Consider the following 8261-nt stretch of genomic DNA (forward strand, 5'->3'; position numbering starts at 1 on the left):
CAGGGCATGCTGCATTGCAGTGCCAATCACATCCCACCTGCAGTAGACATCAAGCAAACGGATATTCCACCTTTGGAGTTGATCTCATACTGCCAAGAACCTGCTTGAAACTGGAGAGTGCCTTTCTGGTCCCCCTGAAATGCCTTCTCCGCCTGCATCGAGGTTACAGTGCCAGCACAGTAGTCGGGAGACTAGAAAAAGGAGGGGAAATATCCATCAGAAGAAAGTTTTGGCTTAAAGGGCCTGCAGAGCAGCATTTTATTTGCTAACCAGGGGTAACTGCCTACAACTTGGAGTTTCCTGGTGCAGAGGCCCATCACAGCCCTACCTCACCTCCCACCAGAAGCTGTTTGCTGGACTCTGCCCCCACTTGCTCCCAGCCACTGCTTACTCCTCATCACAGCGTGCACGGACAAGGTCTGGTGGGGTAGCATATCCCCAGAGCCCCATCCATCTCTGCAAGCTGTGGTGCTCACCACCTCAGCCCTTCCACACAGGATTGGAGAACATCACCACGGCTCTCGAAACAGTCACGTTTTGCTATTGTTCCTTGTCAGCGCATGGGATAGCTTTCTGGCACCCTCTTCTGCAGTGAGTGATTAGGATTTCCAAAAGAAAAGAGCACTCTCCTCGCAGATGCACACACAGCATAAAAACTGTTTAGATTAAAGCAATTTTCAAAGGCTCTGGTTTGGCCAAGAAAATAAACAGCGTTCAGACCTTGACCTCACAGGGTCCTGAGAGTTATAAGTAAAATTATGAGAGGCTGCTGAATACATCAAAATACACGTGCACCATGGGGAGGCACTGAGGCAAGACCCAAGATGCGTATAAAAGGCACTGCTTGTGAAGGGCAAAAGAAACGGCAGCCCCTGAGAGGTGGCAGGCACACAGGCAGGGAGGGGAGAGGTGCTTACTGCCTCTCCATATCCCTGCCACTGGTTAGGGTCATCACCCAGTACCAGCAGTTTTGCCTACTGACCACAGGCGAGCACCAGTATGTGACGCACTGAGAGGAAAGATGTGGAGGTGGAAGGAAAAAGCAAATCAGTGCCTGGTAGCTATGGAAATCAGCACACCAGGGGCAATCCCAGTGTGGTGTTCAGGGCCTGTGGTGGCCATCAAGCTCTCCCACAGGGCTGGAAGCCAGCCCAGACCTGCTGCCTATACCTCACAGACCAACACCAGTATGTGACGCACTGAGAGGAAAGATGTGGAGGTGGAAGGAAAAAGCAAATCAGTGCCTGGTAGCTATGGAAATCAGCACACCAGGGTCAATCCCAGTGTGGTGTTCAGGGCCTGTGGTGGCCATCAAGCTCTCCCACAGGGCTGGAAGCCAGCCCAGACCTGCTGCCTATACCTCACAGACCAACGCTGTTCATCACTGGGGCAGCAAGGATGGACCTGGGGGCTGCACTTCTCCAGCCACCACATCCATCTCCCCAGTGGACCTGGAAAGCTGGATGGGTACTGCCAGCTAGTGACATGGCATATGCGAACTGAGCACCCCACACCTCTCCTCCAGCTGGTTCCTGCCTCCACCAGACTCGTCATTTGGCCGACGGCACATTTTTCTTGTCATCTGCACACTCAGATTTCTCTGGACTGTGTCTTGAAAAAAAACCATGAAGGCAGGCAGAAGTAGAGCACCTATTCAAGAAATGCATAAGTCTACCACAGATCCCACTGTCGTGACACAATGCAGATGCTAGAATTCTGCAGCTGTTCAAGAAAGACTGAACAAATCCACAGGAGAAGACAAATCCAGCGAGGGTCATTAAATACAAATATGTTATCATCTCAGGCACAGAAAGTCCCCGAGTTGCACATCACTGGCAGCGAGGGATGTATCACTACCTGCTGCTCCTCCTCCTCTTTTCCAGGGACCCAGCACCTGCCGCTGCTGAAGGCAGGAGCCAGGCTAGCATGCTTGGGCATGTCCCTGTTCAGCCACTCTTATACAGAAGGGCAAATGAAAATTGCTAGTATAGCCATGCAATGCCTTATCTGTGGCCTTCTCTGTATTATTCCTACAATGTGAGGTTACTTTGTCTAGTGCTGCTCCCGCTTGAGCTGGCAGCATGAGCAGTGCAGACGCATGTCCTCTTGTCCACTGGAAGGTTCCTCTTTTGATCCCATCACACAGCCAGTTTCGAGCTATTGCAATCCCACTCCTCAAAAATGGACATAGACACTTAAAATAGTACCTATACATGATTTAGGTCTTCTCTTTTTCTTCTTTGAATATCTCCCCATCCTTTTTGCTCACAAATATCAGTCACCTAAACAATGTCCTTCTCAGCAAACAACCCCACAGTCGAACAGCCACCCTAGGGCGATGGAGAACCACAGGCTGTCCCTCACGCAGCTCTCCCTACACAGCCTCAGCAAATCCAGGTCTCCTCCTTAGGACTCCCTCTTTCACAACTCCTCCATTGCTCGTGGTGTCACATGCACCATGACCTATGTGTTAGTCTCAACCTATCCTCCTAATACTTCTCCTTTTTTTGTGTGTGTTGAATACCATGACTTTATTTTTCTAATCTTTCAACTGTACAGGTCTCCAATAGCTCCAGCAATTAAATCATAACATTAGACAAAAGAATGGGAGATTTGATATGTTTCCCACACTTCATGCACTGTGAGACACAAATAGCATCTCCTCTACTTCTCCAATTTCCACAATTAATTTTCTAGCACATGCTTTTAAAGATGTACGTTCCCTATGGCTAGGACAGACACTTCTGCTGGTCATGGGGCTACATGAGGCATATTCAGGTGAGAAGCTGCACTACAGACTTAGCAGCACATCACACGTATTAAATAAATTATAAAGAAGTAAGTATTCTACCTTTAAAGTTTATCTCATATTTCTGTGAATGAACTCAAAATTTCAGAGTGCCTTCCTGACCTGCCTGGAACATCTTCTCCACCTGGGCAGATGTCACCAAGGCTGCAGACTAGGTTGAAGACTACAGAAACAGAGGTAGTGATTGTGTCTGTTATAGGCAATTGGCCTTTAATGCTCTTTATAGGATCTGTGTAAAGGTTTAGCATAACATCAAAACCAAAGTAGTTAATAGTCAAAGTAGTGCTGCACTGTACTTTAGAAAAGCAGCTTTCTGAATACAACTTTTTCAGCTTTCCAGTGAGTCATGACATTCCCTGTCCTCCCTCAAAATGTATATAATGTATATGTACTATATGTGTGTGCATGTATACAGGCAAAAAAAACAGCCGTGACAAAGATTTTAGCTACTCCTAGGACAGACAACTGTGCTTAAAGGTGGCATTTGGAAGCTCCCCTGAAAGTATCAGTGACACTCCAAGGGCTGGCCAGCACTACAGGACTATGGAGTAAGCTTGTGTGCCACCTGACAAAAACCCAAACATTCAAAGCAGGAATTCTCCACTAGTGCTTGGGACTTGGAGCTGTGTTTCAGGGGTGCAGGGGAGTTTACCTGCTTCCTGTACTCGATCCACCACAGGGAATCATCCAGCCAGTACCAGCAGGTTTCCATGGTGCCAAATGAGTGAGCATCAGGAATGATCAAAAGTGCAGAACTGTCTCAAAAAATAGGGGGCGGGGGGGGAGCGGGGAAGGAAAAAAAATAAAAGAAAGAAAACTGATGATCAGCTTCTGGCAGATTGCTTAACAGTAGTCTTAAGAAGGAAACCCAAACTCAGGAGGAATTCCTGGACTGTTGTCATCATTTCACAGCCCAGAAAATTGTCTGGTTTCCATATCCTCAGGGAAGAGAACAAGGCCTAAAAGGGTTTTGTTTTTCTTTTTTTGCCTGTGCTTGAACCCAGCTGTGTCATTTTCTGCCCTCTGAGTGTGCCAGCACATGGTATATGCACTGAGCAGATGTCTGACCCTGGTTAGGTAGCAATAATATTATTTAGTTGATGCTTCATCTGTAGAAGTCAATGCTTCTGAGTTTCCCTGGGTTTCACAACAAAACATCAGTAGATGTGGGAATAGATCACCTGGCTACCAAGTCCATGTCCCTTATGCTGCCCACTACAATGAGCTGCTTCCCGTGATGAGCAACAGCTTTCACAATCCTCATGAACTCACAGAGTCACTAGAGGATTCTGTTCATTTTTTCTCAGTTTATAGCATTTAGATGGAGAGGAGTCCTGCAAATGGCCTTCCCAGCTGCTACGTAATGAAGCTTTTGCTTTACTTACAAGTGCTGATAGTTATGTTTCAGATTCAGGAAACTGCCTAGACATCACATGTTAACAGGAGCAAGTAGAACTAGAAGTCGAAGGGGCAGGGAGAGGAGAAAACAAATCCAAAGCTTGATCTGGGAAGGAAAAGAAAAGCCAGTGAGCGGGACACATCATGGAGTTACTCAGACTATACAGAAATAGCAGCAGCTGGAGGAAGTCCTGATGGGAAAACTGTATTTTTTATAGTGCTGTCACAAAGTTTAGGTTTGGTTAGTAGCCTACAGTTTCATGCAGTGAAACTAATCACATCTCAGACTACACTGAAGATGTGAAATGTAAAGAGGCCATCCTGTTAGTAAGGAATTTGAGTTGCTCAGTCAAAAAAAAATTTAAAAAAAAGAGGCATTTTTTGAGACATTATGATAGATGCGAGGACTTTCAGTCAAATAAGTTCTGTGAAGGGAAAGGTTGTTTAATCATTAATATGAGGTAAGATTGTATTAGGATCCAAGAGGAAAAAGGATGGGGAGAAGACTCTTAGAAGAATTTGCATGAGCTGATAAGCCAAATGAAGGTCAGCTGGCCTTCAGGACAGAATAACAGATCACAGCTTCAGACGGATGCCACAGAGTATGGGTAAAAAAAATAATAAAACTACAGGAACTTTCAAAAAGAAAACAAACTGGAAGACGCAAGGAGCTATCTGCAAAATGCAGTCAGAAGGAGTCTACAAGAAGCAAGAGTGAAAGCGTGTACAAAGTGTTAAAGAAAACAGAGACTGCTGCGACTTCGAACATCTCCTTTGGATGTAGTAAAGGGAAAACCATTTTGAAAAAAAAATTAAGGAGACGAAAGCTGAAGATACAGCCCAAGAAAAATGATTCAGAGAACACACAGTGAAATAAAGCTTCTCTTTGGGAATGAGTAAAGATGCAGCTTCCCCCAGTGGTGGCGATATCATGTGCAGACACTTCCCACGTACTTACAGGTTGAGCACTTGTGCAACGATTAATGGGTCCTCTGACATTGCAGTAAAGCATCTGGAAGGAAAATCTAAGCTTATTAAGAACAGATGGATAAGAACCAGGTCAGCCTTTTCTATTGTTCCTATTTGTAAGCTAGATGTAAAAGTAATCTTGGAAAGACAGTCTGAGTTGTTTTAGGGAATAAGTGTCTAGGACTCAACGTGCCAGACAACAAGTTTCATCAAAAGAAACAGGACAGCAAAAGAACAGGAACACTTGGAAAATGTTGTTCCCTGAGCAGGGAACAAGTTTCATCAAAAGAAACAGGACAGCAAAAGAACAGGAACACTTGGAAAATGTTGTTCCCTGAGCAGGGGAAGTCTGATTCCTACAGATCTGCCTCCTGCAGCCCCTAGGTGAGGACCCCTGCCCTCCCCCAAAGCCTCAGCCCCCCATCATTACTGCAGCTACGCATCGATTCAGGATCGTTATTCCCTTGATCCAGAAACAGTCTTGTTAAACAATGCAATTGTTGAGCATGTCATGCCAAGAACAATATCTGTGTTTTCTTCACCTGGCACCCATACAGTAGTAGTGCCAGGTTATGGGGCTCGGGTTGGTTTTTAGGAGTTTAAATGTTTTGGAAAATAACATGCCATTCAGCATGTTCAATCAAGCATTAAGTTTCTACAGTTTAATCATCCTGTAAAAAATTCTGTCAAAATTGTTAACAAGGATTCTTAAAAATGCCAAAAAGTCAAATTTGGCACCAGTAAATTAAAAGAAAGCCTGAAAACTTGCTGAGGTGTTATTTAATAGAAAGCCTAGAACAGGTGCATGAATACGTAACCAACAGTGTTAAAACCAGGGACACTGTGAAGTCTTAAGAGCACCACAAGAAAATCAATTAGAAATGCATTACATTGAAAAGATCGCTTGAGCTAACACCTTTGCGTTTGGGGACTGTTGTGGAGGCAGCTGGCCTCTCAGCAGAGCCCTCTCCCTCTGGTCTCCTGCAGCTGCCACACTCCCAAAAAACTTCCCCGTGGCGGCGCAGGTAAAGTGCTCCCACAGCACCCTCTGAACAGAGACTGTATTCAAAAGGTGGAGAAATAATTAGCCAAGATACCAAGCAATCATCTCATCTCGTGTTGAGGGCAGCCTTACTCCCTACCCTTCGGCAGAAGGAGCTCGGTGAACCGTGGAGGCTCCAGGACAAGCCCATCCTGACATCTGCCCAGCTGGCACCAGCCCGGCTGGCAGGGAAGGCAGCAAATGCCACAGAAATCAGTTTGGCTGCTCATGGAATTCCTCAGGTCAGACCTTTTCCACTACCATCTCAGTGATTCTGAAACTGTCAGTCCCATGCATCTGAGCCAGAAGTCATTTAAGCCTTTCTCAACAGGGTAGGGAGCTCTTCAAACACTTTGTTCACGGAAAAAAATGAATAAATGAAAAGCCCACAGATCAGATCCACGCTCAGTGCCTGCCAACAACTGCATGTGTTGCTGATGGTTTGCAAGCATTTCTCCTCTAAAAGGGTGCCGAGGAATGCTTTCTGTTCACAGCCTCAGGCACCCAGTTACCCCAGAGGTAGCAGGAGGTTCAGATCTGGAAGAAGTTTTAGCAAATTTGTAACACTGACCAAAACTCCCATGAAGAAGTATTTACACATTAATTTACTTTTCACTTTTACTAGTGGTTTCTGCTCTCAGTGCCTCACTGACCAAAATATTCCCAAATCTTTTACCATTCAAAGTACCATCTTATGCCAGTCAAAATCTATCCTGCAGCCCCCCCTCTTCTTTACTGGTGTTGTCACAAGCAGGGCTGGGAACTGTTCTTGCCGAACACCATATTTTGGGTTTGGGTTTTGTGGGGTTTTTGGCTAGGTCAGTTTTCAAGTAGGTGAATGCTCTGCATCCGATCCTGCCCACCCCAGCACAGTCCCTGGTACTGGCACAGGGAAAACAGCAGCAACGCACACCTGAAGGTGGGACGCTCCTTTTGGCAGTGACACAAACTGAGAGTTGCAGAGAGCAACCCTGAAATAGTGCGGGCTCCTCAAGGAGCGCTTCTGCTTCAGACCTGTTCCTCCAACACCTGCAAAGCCAACAGCAGCTACACCTCAGCAGTCCCACACCACTGCACACCGTTACAGCTGCACACACCAGCCCCCTGCCTGATTTTCTCAATGTAACACAAGGCACCTAATTGCTGGAGGCTGTGTGAACTCTCCCTGCAGCCAGAAATAGTTTTTACTTATTGGAAAATCTCCTTTTCTTCCAAACTCAGCGTGTTTGCACCTGTCCTCTCCTCTCTGCCTGGTTTCCTCTTTTTCAGAACAACAAAAAACCCGTTTTCAGTGACTGGCCTGCCCCTCATCAGGCTCTCCCTTACCTTCTCCTGCCCCCAAGGAGGCTGGCAATCAATCACACCTCGAAGCCCCCCTTGCTGGAAACAGCTTTCTCCCACATGATGGATGGTTTCTTCTGTCATGGTGGAGAAGAATGGGGGAAAATGGTTCATACGAGGGCATAATTTCACAGAGCATTTTCTCTAATAGCAAAACTCTTCCCAAACCCACCATCTTGCAGCCCCTGTCCTGCCCAAAGGCTGCACACACAATCGTCCCATAAGCTGATGAAGCCATGGAGCAAATTTACGCAATGTTGCAAGGACCCAGGCAGGGTGACAGCTGGAAATGTCCATTATTCCTTCCCTTCCCATCCTCACGAGCCCAAATCTTGGAGGTAGGAAGGGGAGGGCAATTGCAGGGTGAAGGCTGCCCATACACAGCACCCACCAGGTGCCAGGCAGCAAGCCTGTAAACTGAAAAAGATCTGTATATAATCCCACCTATTTATAAAATTAAACAGCTTAAAACTGACTTTCTGTTATCATTTGTACAAATAATGCTCAGATTCAGGTTTATGCAAAGCACAGGATGCAGGTCTATGACAACTGACAAATCCTAGGCAAACACCTCTCCAAAATCACTGCAGTTTTCCAGTGCAGTGGTATTGATAGCACAGGAAAGCAATTAACTGTTGTACACCACTTTCCTTACAGAGAAAGGTGCGTGGCAGATAACTTGCTGCCATTTGCTTCTCTTTT

The sequence above is a fragment of the Nyctibius grandis genome, chromosome 5 (assembly GCF_013368605.1).
Source record: "Nyctibius grandis isolate bNycGra1 chromosome 5, bNycGra1.pri, whole genome shotgun sequence".
Taxonomy (NCBI): Eukaryota; Metazoa; Chordata; class Aves; order Nyctibiiformes; family Nyctibiidae; genus Nyctibius; species Nyctibius grandis.